The sequence below is a fragment of the Prionailurus bengalensis genome, chromosome A1 (assembly GCF_016509475.1).
Source record: "Prionailurus bengalensis isolate Pbe53 chromosome A1, Fcat_Pben_1.1_paternal_pri, whole genome shotgun sequence".
Classification (NCBI taxonomy): Eukaryota; Metazoa; Chordata; class Mammalia; order Carnivora; family Felidae; genus Prionailurus; species Prionailurus bengalensis.
Window position 1 is genome coordinate 226428098 of NC_057343.1, and position 14343 is coordinate 226442440.

Consider the following 14343-nt stretch of genomic DNA (forward strand, 5'->3'; position numbering starts at 1 on the left):
AATGCCCATACCTTTGACCAGAAATTCTGGTCCTGGAAACAGAATCCTAAGAAAGTCCTGAGAAAGTAATGAGCAAATATCTGAAGATGACTGTGGAATTTTACCCATCTTGATCTATATGTGATGTTCATAAAACCTTGGTTTGTGAGCATAATTCGTTCCAGAAACTTGCTTGTAATCCAAAACATTTGTATATCAAAGTGAATTTCCCCATAAGAAATAATGGAAACGCAGATGATTCATTCTACAACCCAAATATATTCACATAAAAATAATTATAGTACTGTAATATAATACAAAATAATAAAGAAAATACAAAGTAAAATAAACAAATGAACCTACACTTACCTTTAAAAACTTTCGTGGCAGGTGTGAGGTAGACAAGAGAGAGGAGGGTTATTGTGTAGGACAACTTTCACGATCACTAATGGGATCACTGCCATCTATTGGAATCTTCTGCTTGGGGGCCATCATATACGATTGCATGAATGTTGACTAAAGTACAGTACTAATAAACTCTTATCATATACTGTATTTAATGTCACTGGCAATAAGGCATCAGAGGAAAGGGTCTATACCTACAGGCAGCTTGATCTAGAATGAAGCAAAGCATTCCTAAGCTCACTCTTGTATGGAAAAACAAAGGACTATCCATAGGTGCTTTGAAGTGACAAATAATACACCCATGCCAGTTGTGGGCACCTTCCAGCGTTCTAAAAAAATCACTGATTTCTGCCAAACACTGCTGCCTTAGATTGAGCATCTGAGCATAGGAGACAATCACCCACAATCCTGCAGTGAGAGAGAGAAAGAGAGAGAACCATTGGCTCAGTTGTGATCATGTGACTTTTGGCATCACATACTATTTGTACTGCAAGACATCACCATTTATCAAGTTAAAAATTGTTAGAAATATTTGCTCATCTTGTAGAACACTCACAGAACGAGTTACTTGCAATCCAAGGTTTTACTGTACTTTAACGCCCATCAGGAGGACATGAGTTATATAAATTACGAGAAGGAGAACAGAATCTTAGATAACCAGTAAAAAGCATGTTGGTCATTTGGAGCTCTTGTATACAGGCAAAGATGTAAATGACACTTTTTGTGATCAAGTCATGCTGACAAAGAACAGAATGCATAGTAAAATTTCATTTTTAGTTCATTAATGTACATGCACAGAAAATCTCCAGCGAGCATAAAATTAAATATTTAAGAATATATAATAAATGATTAGCAATAATTATCATTGGGCTTGCATTTCACCTTGCGATATTTTACACCCTTCAGTACACATTTCTAGTTTTACTTCTTTTATTTTGTATTTCTATATTTTCTGAAAATTTTTAATAATGACACAGTATTTTATTGTGACAAAATTAAAAAAGATTGAATTCTGTTGGTTTTTTTTTTTTTTTAACTCTTAAGTGAACAGGCTTTAGTAGTGTGTGGTTGTCAGGGGTCAAGAACAAGAAAAACGTCAAGAATCCCGGGTGCCATGTTGGTTACGAACCGGCAACCAGATAGTGGGGTCATGAATTTTATAGTAAAGCAAAGGCTGCCAGCCTTGACCAGGGGTCACATACATTCTGGGGAGAAGCTAAATATTAAAGTACTTTCCACAAGTGAGGTACGTTTAGTAAGCATCTAGCTTTACCTGAATTATGCATTATTCTACTTGCTCTCCCTGTAACTTTTGACACTGTTAATCATACCCTTCTTCCAGAAGTCCGTTCTTCCTTAACTTTCAATTCATCACACTCTCCTGCATAGTGAAAAGTAACTCCAGTGTCTGAATTTTTTTTTAGATTCTTCACTGGTTCCTTTTTGTTTTCAAAAGTATGTGAAAATAAATATTCCCTAGAATTTTCTCCTTAACCTATTTGTTATTTTATTTTATTTTATTTTATTTTTTTGCACTGTTCCTGAATAATCTACTTCACTGAATCTACTTCACATTCGGTTTCATGTGCTTTTCGGTAGCTTTGTCCCCCCGACTTTAGGATCCAGACCAACGTCTCGGTTTTGAGCTCCTATCCCACATACACATCTGCTCTTTGGACATTTCCAATTACATGGCCCACAGACTCTTAAACCAAAGTAAATACACTACCCACCTACACCCTTACACATGCACACACACAAACACACACACTCCAGCCACACGTTATGTTTCTATGTTTTCTTATTGATGAACAATACTGTCATCAACCTCTCCAAATACGAGACTTCAGAGTCCACCTCAACTTTTTCTCCCTTACTATTTCACAAAGTCCTATAAATTCTACCTCCTAAATATCTCACCCATTTGTTCTCTGCTTTCCACCTCCACTGCCACTGCCTTGGTGGAGACTTTCTTTATACTTATTTGTTCTAAGAACCCTTAAATGGCCTCCAACCCTTCTGAGAAAATAGGCTTTCTCCAGAGATACATATCGAATCATGTCATTCACCTATTTAAATTCTTCATGGGCTCCTTGTTAACTTCACTTTGTCATGACCTTTTCTTACCTTTTCAGACTCACCTACCCTTCTTTCCACAAATAAACGTCGTGCCCTTAATGTCCCCTAAAAGTATTGGACTTCCAATGCTTCCATACATCTTTTATGCCATCTACTTTCACGATTGAACTTGTCAGGGGCCCGTGGAGCCCCTAGAAAGTTAACCATGAGCGCTCTACACAGGCACCATTCTGTATCAAGGGAGTTATTATTTGGGAAGCTTGAAATGACATAAGCAGGTGGGGAACAAGAATTCTTTTCAAGAAAGAACAAGATCAGTGTAATTAAGGAAGCCAATAGCAAAGTGATATTGCCCATAAGGAAGGGGAAAGAAAAGATGCAAATAGAAGAGGTTAATTTGTGGTCAGGATAGTTCAAAGAAAGAAGAAATAAGGTTCAGAAAATAGGCATTGGCTAGTAGTTCCAGGGTTCGTGGAAAGTGCCTGCTGACTTGGGTGACTATAAGCTGACCGCTCTCCTGGTTGGTTAAGTTATGGCCTCTGGCTGGCATCATGCAACTTGATTCCTGTATTACAAAAACACTCAACAGAGAGGGGCAGATACCAGTGACGAGTAGCATTTAATTAAGAACAAGGTGTGCCTTCGGTGAAGCTATTGTCCAAGCACTCCCCTTGAGAGGATCCTTCAGGAAGAAATGTTTCCTACACACCCTATCCCTTGGGGCCAACGGACAGGTCAACAGTCTTGAAGTCTGCTTTCCAGAAGGTAAGTAAAGTGCAATGTTGGAAGAATTGTGGCAGGGTTATCCTACGGAGAGAAGTAGCCATACCATCGTAGCAACTAAAATCATTCCAGAAGACCCATGTTCAAATTGACTTGCTCAGCGCAGGCGGAGAGGAAAATCAGAACTGAGATAAACCAAGGTTATAACCAAGAAGCGACGCTCTGTGACATCCAAAGACTGGGGTGAAAACAGGAAAGAAAGAATAAGATAAGGGCAGGGGTCAGCATACAAGACACCGAGGCTGATTCAGGATGAAGAGTGAGAAAGTATTGGAACGATCTCTTTGTCCCGCCAACCCACAAGTTCATTACTCTATGACAGCATTCACTATACTGCCTTGGAGATGTCCCTTGCCACACAAAGCTTAATTCACAGAAGAGAGAGACTGCAGGTTCCTCTCTGGTCCCCAGCACTTGACGGAGTACCTGCCACAGGGGAGAACCTAAGTGGTTGCTAAAAGCCTGTTGAATGAACTGGGACATTAACATACTATTTGGAGCGCAGAATAGCATTTTAATCTAATCTAGGAAACTGTGCAAGAGAATAGCAGAAGCAATGCATTTAAATAAAGGTTTTTCTAAAAGTGCAAATAGACTGCCTTTGTATCACATTCATTTTCAGATTGTAAATAATTGCCTTGTTCTTCAGAGAAACTTTTAAATTATATTGATGCCAGAAATAGGAGCAAGAGGAGGGGGAAAAAAATCCACCTTGCCTGTAACAAATTAAAGCATGTGTTTTCTTCTTGTGGCAAGTTCCCTGATGCTTCCCGCTTGTTTATGATCAGCTAATGAAGTGTTTGTTAATCTTTTACCATAGCAGGGACTGGTCACAATTTGCTTAACAAAGGACACCTTTGCCTTCACACCTAGTAAAATAGTTGCCCTGCTTGACCGAACACTGGGAACTATATATACCTTTTTAAAAACAGCCCCTTTGTGGCGTGGTCCTAACGTAAGATGTTCCTGTGTCTCTTAAAGAACTGTTTATTTGAAAATATCAACTCCAGCTTTGAAATCTCAGAATGCAGAATCAAAATCTGTAGAAAAGGAAAAAAAGTAGAGTAAATCGAATTGCATTAAGGCTTGTCCATGATCAAAATATGAGCCTAACTTCTCGCAGAGATGATCCTCACTGAAAAGAACAACAAATTAGATAGAAACAAGATAAGCATGTAACGTTCCTTGTTTATCAGTGTCTCTCATATTTATAGAAAGATAATAAAAAGAAATGTCAAAGGAATTGCTCTGTGTGATAAAGCCTTCCCGCTTCCTAAATACGTACAAAAGCTTTAGCACTTAGTGAATGAGGCAAAGCCCAGAGTTGCATTCTACTCGTGAAAAATTTCGAAATAAGAGAACACGAAGCCTTGGAAGAGGCTTAATTTAAATGTTTTAATATTCCATTTGTTTCTTCTCCTCAGGACTTCAATGTTCAGAAAGGACATTAGTATTACTGCAGAACTTTGGAGACACGATAGCATAGGGAAAAGCATGGCTTTGCACGAGCTAGAATCCAAATGAAGGCCAACTCTGCTACCTTGGGCAGGCTACGTAATCCACTCGAGACGCAGTCCCCTCTGTCGTGGGACAGGATCAATCACTTCTGCCTCAATGAGTTGACATAAGGAATGGGGCACATGGGATAAGATGTGGCATTCCTAGTACAAGGTAAATGCTGGAGGAATTTACCTATTTGGGGATCCCTACTGTTTTTGTTTTGTTTTTTAATGCATGAAGGTTTAGAATATAAAGACACAGCACACAGAGTTGGAGAGGAAAGACAAATATGAATTACAAAATAGAAGAAAACCAATATGCTGAGGTCAACATGTGACATGTGGGTGAAACCCTGTGTTCATTTCTGAGGGCGTTGCCATGGTTCGGGGTCAGCCATCCACACCCCTCCCCCCCCCCCCCCCCCCCCCCCCCCCCCCCCCCCGCAACAGTCCTCTCAGCCCTTTGGCATTGAGAAAATGATCACTGAGTTCCTGGAATTTATGGTTTGATGAGTCTGATAAAACCTTGCTGCATTATCACTCTTTCATGTCTCATCACCTCTGCAAAGTAAGAAGTAAGAAAACCCTGATGGAAATAAGAGCTGGAATAATTTGGGGGAAATAGCCTTTCATCCACCGTCCTTTGGACTAAATTCGGAGTTTGTTTTCACATATATCACCTTAGACAAGCTCCTCTAGAGACTGAAAATATTATTTTCAATTTGTTTGAAACTGCTTAGCATTAGCTGCCCTCCTTTTAGCTGTTATCTCTGCGCCTTTACGTTGGGACCTAAGGTGTTCAAACATCTGGAAAATGTGGTGTCGGAAGAAACAATACAGCAAGAGTATCTGTTCGATTCCACTAATCCCAACATCTTGACCCGAAATTTATAAATGAAATGGAAGAAAGGTAGAAAGGCAAGAGAAGAAAAAAAAGAAATGTTCTCTTGTTCCTGCTCAGAGGAGCAGTAATGGGTTATGAACCCTTTCAGAGTCATGGAGCAGAGAGAAAAATGGTTGCCTTGGTAACAAGGCGGTCCAATCAGCTGCATACTCTCTCCCCAGAGCATCTAATTTATTCAGCAAATGCAGGCTAGAACAGGTGGCTAACCTAAATGATGCCAAAAAGCTTTAGCTCTCAAGCATACCCACCCTCCAAATTTTCTCATACACAAAGTTTCGTTCTTGTCCCTCATAAAGGAAGACTTAATGAGGTCCATTTCAGTGGGAAACATGACACGTTCGTAGGCAAAAGAGCCCTCTGCGTTTGTCACTTTCGAATCTTGTGACAAGAAGAAAGATATGCGATTTTAAGAAATGACTGCTACTGCTACAGCTTAATTCTACCAGTCACTTTGAAAGTGGAGGGCATCCTAACTCCTATTATAAAACTCCATGATTTGGGGGCGCCTGGGTGGCGCAGTCGGTTGAGCGTCCGACTTCAGCCAGGTCACGATCTCGCGGTCCGGGAGTTCGAGCCCCCCGTCGGGCTCTGGGCTGATGGCTCGGAGCCTGGAGCCTGTTTCCGACTCTGTGTCTCCCTCTCTCTCTGCCCCTCCCCCGTTCATGCTCTGTCTCTCTCTGTCCCAAAAATAAATAAACGTTGAGAAAAAAAAAAATTAAAACTCCATGATTTGTATTTTAATAAATCTAATATTAGTGTGAGCTCCAATAGCAACAGAGTTTATCCCTAGATTTCACAATTCTTGCTTTAGATAACAAACAGTCACGGACGTTTCCAATGCCTGAAGCCTTCCAGAAAATCATACCAAGCTACTTAAAGCTCCATTTATGATAGGGTTAAGCAATCCCAGTAGCTGTACCTAAAGTTAGAAAGGAAAAAATCTGGAAAACTAACGTTAAGGCATAAACTTTTTTTTTGTATATCATATAAGGATTTTTTTGTGATCCGGCCCATTTTCCTCTTTGAACTTCTGTTGACGGCAGATGGACAGAACTCCTCACATCTCTGCCCTCTGCGTTTGCTGTTGTCTCTGTCTTAGAATGTCCTTCTAGCGCTGGGCTCCCAGCTCAACGTTTATCCATCCTCCAAGGCAAAAATAAAGCATTTTATTTTAAAAGCTTTTCCTCATGTTCCCGGGAGAAATCACAAGGGTCCCCCTCTGTTCCCTCTGCAAGGGATCCCATTGTTGCTACGTCTGCCTTCTTCACCCGATTGAATCCCCCAAGCCTTCAACGTAGGGACTGTGTTCTACTCAGTTCTCATCTCCAGAGTAGCCCCTGGCCCTTAGTGTAAAATCATAAATATTTGGTAAAAGAACAAACGGATGAATGAATGAATAATTGAGATTGTAAATTATTGACACAAAAACTGCGCAAGCCAAATACGTGACAAAATATTTTCAGAAACTAAAATTAAAATGTCACCAATTTAGACAAAGTGTAATCCAGGGTGCTTGTCTGAGTAAAGAATCTCAGTAAGAATCTGAGTAAAAAATCTCAAATCTGTTTTGTCACTGAGCTGAGCCTTTGCTTCAAATAAAGTGTAACTTGCAGCTCCTGTCTTTCAACTTGAAAGTCAGTTCATCACATAGGCTGCTGGTCCTGTGGGTTCCTCCCCCTCCCTCCCCCGCCCGCTCTGAAAACATCTCTACCCAGACCCCAGGCTTCCAAGAGCACAGCTCAGAAATACTGGGCTGGACTTATTACGCATTCAGTGTTGCCTTCCGACTTCTCGGTACATGGTAATCACATAAGCAAGTGTTGGTTGAAAATGACATTTAAAATAAGAGACAACATTAGAGAGGAAGTTCAGGTCTTGGCGTTTCTCTGTTATTGATCTGCTTTTGAAGTCTTCCAATTGTCGCCAAAGGTGACCCTTGCCGCCTGAGGATGTTTCCTTGGCAACAGAGATGACTGCTTCCAGCCTGTGAGAAAAGGCATCTCTGTTTGTTTGATACTCAACTACCACCCAGAGATGCTATGTGGCTTCAAAGAAACCGAGAACCCCACATTTTTAAGTATGAGATGGGCTCTCCAGTTCATGGGCTGCATATTACTCTGGAAAACAAGAGGTGGTGATAATTATCTGGCAATGGTTTCCTCGGCTCATGAAAAGAACACAGCCTCTATACTGATGCATTTTCATTCTCCCTCCCTAATTATTCCATATGCCTGCCTATGTGCGCGCACACACACACACACACACACACACACAAATACAAACACATTTTTCTCTTTCTTTCTTTCTTTCTTTCTTTTCTATATTTAAAACCTTTTGCTTGTTATCAGTTCTCTGCTTTCTGTGTGGTCTCTGTTGTACCTCTTTCCTGTTTCTAATAGCAGCTTCTTTGTACACCTCAGCTTCTAATACCTACCAAATTATAAATCAGAGTTAAATGTCAACGTATTGTGGCCAAAACAATCTTGCTGAGAGCAACTGATGGTCGATCAGCTCTCATAACCCCATATTATCGTAAGATGAAATGGAAAACTGAAATAGACCTTGAAATTAGTGTTGTTTAAGATCAACCCACCTTTAATTCACATTGCTCATATATTCTTTTAAATGGTATGGTAACATTTTATTTGTCATGCTTTAGGCCTCCCGAAAGCAATTTGGAAACATTTTTCTTGCAATCAATGAAACTTTCTAATGCTTGTTTCATACAATTGCATAATCATGCCATGAGAATTCTAGAAAAGCAGTGTGTCAGACATACCTTCATATTAGTGGAATTATTTTGCCTGGATTGTGTACTCACAAAAGGGGGGAAATCAATGAGGTTGTATAGAATCGTGCAAGAAATAATTCTTCCCGAAAGATGCTTCCAAATATTTTTGTGCTAATTTCAGTAGGTAAGTAACTAAATAAAGTAGATTTGTAGACTGGATAATGGCATAGCAAAAGGTTCAGACTCAGAGCCTGCATTTTTCTGCGTAAAATGTACAGAATGCTAAGTATGAACAGTAAAAGTATATCTCCTTTCATGTCCACAGTATCCCAGGAAAATACCAATTTGAAAATATCATTCAAGGGGCGCCTGGGTGGCTCAGTCGGTTAAGAGGCTGACTTCGGCTCAGGCCATGATCTTGCGGTCCGTGAGTTCGAGCCCCACGTCGGGCTCTGTGCTGACAGCTCAGAGCCTGGAGCCTGTTTCGGATTTTGTGTCTCCCTCTCTCTGACCCTCCCCTGTTCATGCTCTGTCTCTCCCTGTCTCAAAAATAAGTAAAACGTTAAAAAAAATTTTTAATAAAAAAATAAAAAAGAGAAAATATCATTCAACAGGTAGTGTTATAAATCCATCGATTCAAAACATGTTTTATTTTAATTTTTTATTTATTTTTAAGACAGAGAGAGACAGAGCATGAGTAGGGGTGGGGGGCAGAGAGAGAGAGAGAGAGAGAGAGAGAGAGAATCTGAAGCTGGCTCCAGGCTCTGAGCTGTGAGGGCTTGAACTCACAAACTGTGAGATCGTGACCCGAGCCGAAGTCGGACGCCTAACTGACTGAGACACCCAGGTGCCCCAAAACATGTTTTATTTTAATAAAGTTAGTAATTGTGCCTCCAATGAAACTTAGAAGTAATGCAATTCCTTGGTTTACATATGAGAAAATGAACACCAAGGGGGAAAGAAAGACTATACAAATTGGTCTCAGACCTTGGATGGATATCAGAAAGTCTTTTGATTCCTTTTTGCTTACCACATAACATGTTCACTATAAAATTCTTGAAGATGAGAATTGCATGTTGCCTTTATGGTTAAGTATTCCATTTTACAGCACAATGTTCAACTTTCAACGTCTCTAATACATTATTTATGCATGTGATATTCAGTTAAGAATGCTTCTACTAAAAATAACAGAAAACACCATTTAGGTTGACTTAATAGATATTGGTTTATTCTTCTGACATGACAAGGGTCTCAAGGGAAGCAACTGGCATTGGTTTCGCCATGGTTGTTTCAGCATGGCAGGACGAGCATGCCTAAATTCCCCTGGTGTTCCCTCACGTCTGCCTCCTCTGGTCACAAAATAACAACGCATCCTTTCAGCATCCCATTCTGCCTTCCAGAAAGAATGAAGAGGGAGCCATGCCAGGCATGTCTTTCCCTTATATGAGGTAAACAAAATATTTCATAGACCTCTTTGAAAGTCCGTACTCAGGTCACAGTGCCCAGAACTAATCAATATGGCCGCTCTCCTGGCAAGGGAGCCTGGGAATGTAAGAACTTGGTTTTTCCAACTGTTAGAGTTAACAACAGACAAGTGGATTTGGAACTTGTCAGGGTGAGCTACAAAAGATTACATGCTTATTTCTGGACTGATAGATGACAGATAGATGATTGATAAATAGACAGATGAGAAAGAGAGAGAGAGAGAGAGATGACATAGAAATCAGGAAAGAAACAAAAATAAATACCAAGAAAGATATTAAGAAAGAAAGTAGGGAAAACATGTCCCACTGCAATCTTTTCTTTTAAGTTTATTTATTTATTTTGAGAGAATGTGTGCATATGCACGCATGCACAGGCGAAAGAAGGCAGAGAGAGAGGGAGAGAGAGGATCCCAAGAAGACTCTGTGCTGTCAGCACACAGCCCAACACAGAGTTCAATCTTTTGAACCATAAGATCATGACCTGAGCCAAGATCGAGGCAGATGCTAAACCGACTGAGCCACCCAGGGGCCCCACCACTACAATCTTAAAATAGAAAAAGAAGGTATCCAAACTGAGAAAAAGAGAGGATAGAAATGTTTTCCAAATGCCTTCCATGGTGGGATCCCAGATACATGCTCAGTGAACCGTGTCGCTAGTTACCAAAGCAGGCCAACGGAGAGGATACCGCAATTTCAGGGGACATTAAGAATCTGTATATTTTGCTAGTTGTCGGTCAAGAGTAAACATCAGAGAAACTATTGCTAAGAAACTTAATCACTTACAAACATGAAATTTAAAATCACTGCCCTGGGGGCAGGGGGCGGGAGGCCTGGGCGGCTCAGTCGGTTAAGTGTCCCACTTCAGCTCAGGTCATGGTCTCGCGGTTTGTGAGTTCAAGCCCCAGCTCTGCTGACAGCTCAGAGCCTGGAACCTGCTTTGGATTCTGTCTCCCTCTCTCTCTGCCCCTCCCCTGCTCACTCTCTGTCTCTCAATAAATAAATAAATAAATAAATAAACAAAAACATTAAAAAATAATAATAAAAATCACCATACTGTGTGAATAGTGTAAGAATATTTTTGCATAGCCTTCTTAACACAGAATTCAGAAGAACAATATTGTAAGAAACAATTTGCTGTCCGATTTTAAAGCCATTTCCACATATTATGAAGGTACATGTGAACATTTGTAGGAGCTCTGTCTTTGCCTTTGGGTCATCGTAGTCCAATATGAAAAACAAGTGGGCCAGATGAATGTTTAAGGTATGAAGTCAGTAAATTCAAGCTCTAGGTCACCCTTGCCCTTTCACTTTTCTGATAACAAGTGTGGAAGTTTATGCTACGTCTTTATCCGTGGTCCCTGCTAGAAGGCAAGCTCCGTGGTAAAGGCTGTGCTCGTCTTGTTTGTATCTCCCGAGCGTTTCCAACACTGCCTGCACAGTACTGTCGGCCAAAAAACAGCCGTTGCTTTCATAGGTGAAAACGAGTCCTTCCATTTACCTACCAGGCAACTATTCTACTCCGAGTGGCATTCAGTAGATTTTGCAAGCTTCCCTTCCAACAGGAGATTTACAGCAATATAATGAAATATTAGATCCTTGTTCAGAAAATAGCTCATTGATCCAGAGGATTGGACTACAAATGTCTTGAGAGTGAGAACCCCCTGCTTATCTTTTTGCCTCTGTTGCCAAGCCCAGTGCCTGGCACATACTAAATGTTTATAAAATGAGTTGCTGAGCAGCTTTTATAGTGAGTGATTACTAAAGTGGTAGCAATCGATATTTGGGTTCAAACCTTAAAATAAAACTAAGTTGACATGTTTCCAACGAGCATCTGACCCCTGGGCTTTATTCTTAAGAACATCATTCAAGCTCAACAGTGTTGATCTTTCTAACCAGAAGGCTAATATAAATCTGAGCGGAAATTCATAAGACCCAAGGCAGCGTTGAGCACACACTCACACACGCATGCACAGGTACACGTGTCACATAGCTCTGTTTTTTTTTTTTTTTAATCACCGTGGGCTTAAAAAACAAATTGCTCTCAAAGAGAAAAGAAGAGCACAACTCAGAACCCTTGTGGGCTTGTCTGTAAGAACATAGAACAAAATAACCCTGCAGAGAGTGGGACTCTACCAAATTGTGTTGGTTACTTTCTATCTATGCAATTGCAAACACAACCTGTAACAAGTATAAAGGAAGAGAATATACCTCTTTGTGGCTGGAAATTGAAAGCGTTGCTTTATTGCGATTAACCCCTTGTTGTTGCTGTTGTTGTTGTTGTTGTTATTGTTGTTGTTGTTGCTGCTAGGAACCCAACCAGCCTTAAAGCAGACTCCCGTTAACAAACACCCTGGTGTGCACCATTCCACAATACGGCAGAAGGTAAAGTAATGTAGGTGTTCTCAACAAATCAAATGTTGCATTTATGAAAATACTTGTAAAAGAGGCTCAACTCTTTCCATTGTGATGGTTTTACTGTTACATGCAGGCATAGCTAAGTGAGCGCGATCATACCTTAATATCCCGTGGGTGGGAATGTATACGTTTTCTTAAATGTATACTTTCCCCAACTCTTACTGATGTCAGCACAGCCACAAGAAGTTCAGAATCCTTCTCCCATAACTGCAAGCCAGATATGTTTAGTTTAAGCATTTTATCCCACGGAATGAAAAGGAACACCACCACCGCCACCAAAAAAAACAAAAAAAAGGCAAAGCAAAACATACAAACAAAAGACAGAAATAAATCCGTTGGAAAACAGAAGACTGAAGCGTTAATTGAACATTACCTTTTTCTCATAGGGAGGAAGATGCATCATGGCCATTGCTATCTTTTCTCACTGTGCTGATTTAAAAACCCCCAGCTGAGAAGGCAGCTGTGCAGAGCAAGGAACTGGTGAGCTCAGCAGGAGCCCTGTATCCTAATGCTACTCCCAGAAATTCATGCTCGCTTTCAGTGGCTGTGTTGTCGTTAGTAATGCCAGAAATGTGAAATGCTGTCCTCTTTTCTGCACCGTGGTACAAAGATCACAGTGGTCGTGTCTTTAAGGACTTCAAAAGCCTGCATCTCCCCGTTTTTATCGTTGTTTATTTTCAACAGAGCCTCCAAAGACCAGGCGTTGGCTCCCTTTCAAGGTATTTAAAATTCTGGAGACTTTCATTAATCATAAGGTTAATGGAATAGATGGCAAAACAGACATAAAAGTTGGAGCATATGGGAGAGGGAATGGTAACGTTGGTTTTCCTCCCTTCCATGCCAAATTAAAAGAGAGAGAGAGAGAGAGAGAGAGAGAGAGAGAGAGAGACTTCCCTGGTATAGGCATTTTTTCCTAGATTGCAACAATGAAATCCTTATCTTCAAAAGATAAAAAGTACTACCTTGTATGCCTCTGACAAAGGTAGCAATACGAAATTAACTTCAACCTAAAATAAAGCTACATTTCTTAAAAGCCCTGGAAAATGGAATTAATTTATTTTCTGATTCCCCATAGTGGCATTAAAAACATTTAATGAAGTACTCTGGAAATGACTTGAAAAATAATGACAGGGAAAGTACCGGGCAACATAATGGCCGCAGCCCCTACTGCAGGACATGATTGATGTCACAACATTGTCGTAAGTGAATAAAACGCATCGTATTCACAGGGAGGATTTCTGGGAGGCATAGCCTTCAAAATCAGGGGAAATAAAATGTTTATGCTTCTGAAGGCATAGACATTAAATATGTATCTTATATAATATATTCTGAAGGTATAAATGTTAAATATATATATAAACCTATACGTGCCTCATGCATAAAATTACATTTATATGTATGAAATACACATACGTTTCGGTATGTATATGCAGAGACATTAGGATTCAGTATTTAAAGTGACATGTACCAGAAATGCCTCAACACTTAAAATAATTATTAAAACATTTAAAATAAAACCTGAACAGCAATTTAAAACATATGCTTCCTTGGGTACATTTCCTTTTTTTACCTGAAGCTACAACCAGATACAAAAGTCAGCACAAAAGAACTGATAAAGGGGCAGATGCTCTAAGCCGTCTGAGGGGTTTTCTTCTATTTATATTCAGTTAATTTTGTAAGTCCACTTGGGGAGAGACAAAGAGCTGAAATATCAACATTTAAATTTTTTTCTTTACCCATGGATTATGTGATTCAATAAGCATTTGTGAAGGCACACTTGGTGTCTAGGATTTTGCCATGTTAACCGAAACCAAGGTGACAAAAACAAAAAGTCGAATGCGTGGATCGCTGAAGTACGTTCTTCTTTCAGGAAGCGTCTTTCTCTTGATTTTCAAATGGTGATCCCACGAACAATATTTGGGAAAATCACAAACTAATGCATTCTTCACTGCTGCAAACCAAATGACCACAAGTTTAGCAGCTTAAAGTGAAACACCGTTGTCTTATTTGGGGAATTTAAACTCACTAACTTTGTAAAGAAGCATACAACTCAAAAATGTTGCC

General features: G+C 40.1%; 1 long non-coding RNA gene across 1 annotated transcript; it reads right to left on the reverse strand.

Moving 5' to 3' along the window:
• Positions 1-3063: 3063 nt before the first annotated feature.
• LOC122495101 lies at positions 3064-13095 on the reverse strand. Its single transcript, XR_006300339.1, has 3 exons — positions 12653-13095; positions 12379-12486; positions 3064-4286 (listed from the first exon to the last, which is right to left on the reverse strand). It is a non-coding gene; the product is annotated as an uncharacterized LOC122495101 (long non-coding RNA).
• Between the last annotated feature and the right edge of the window lie 1248 nt (positions 13096-14343).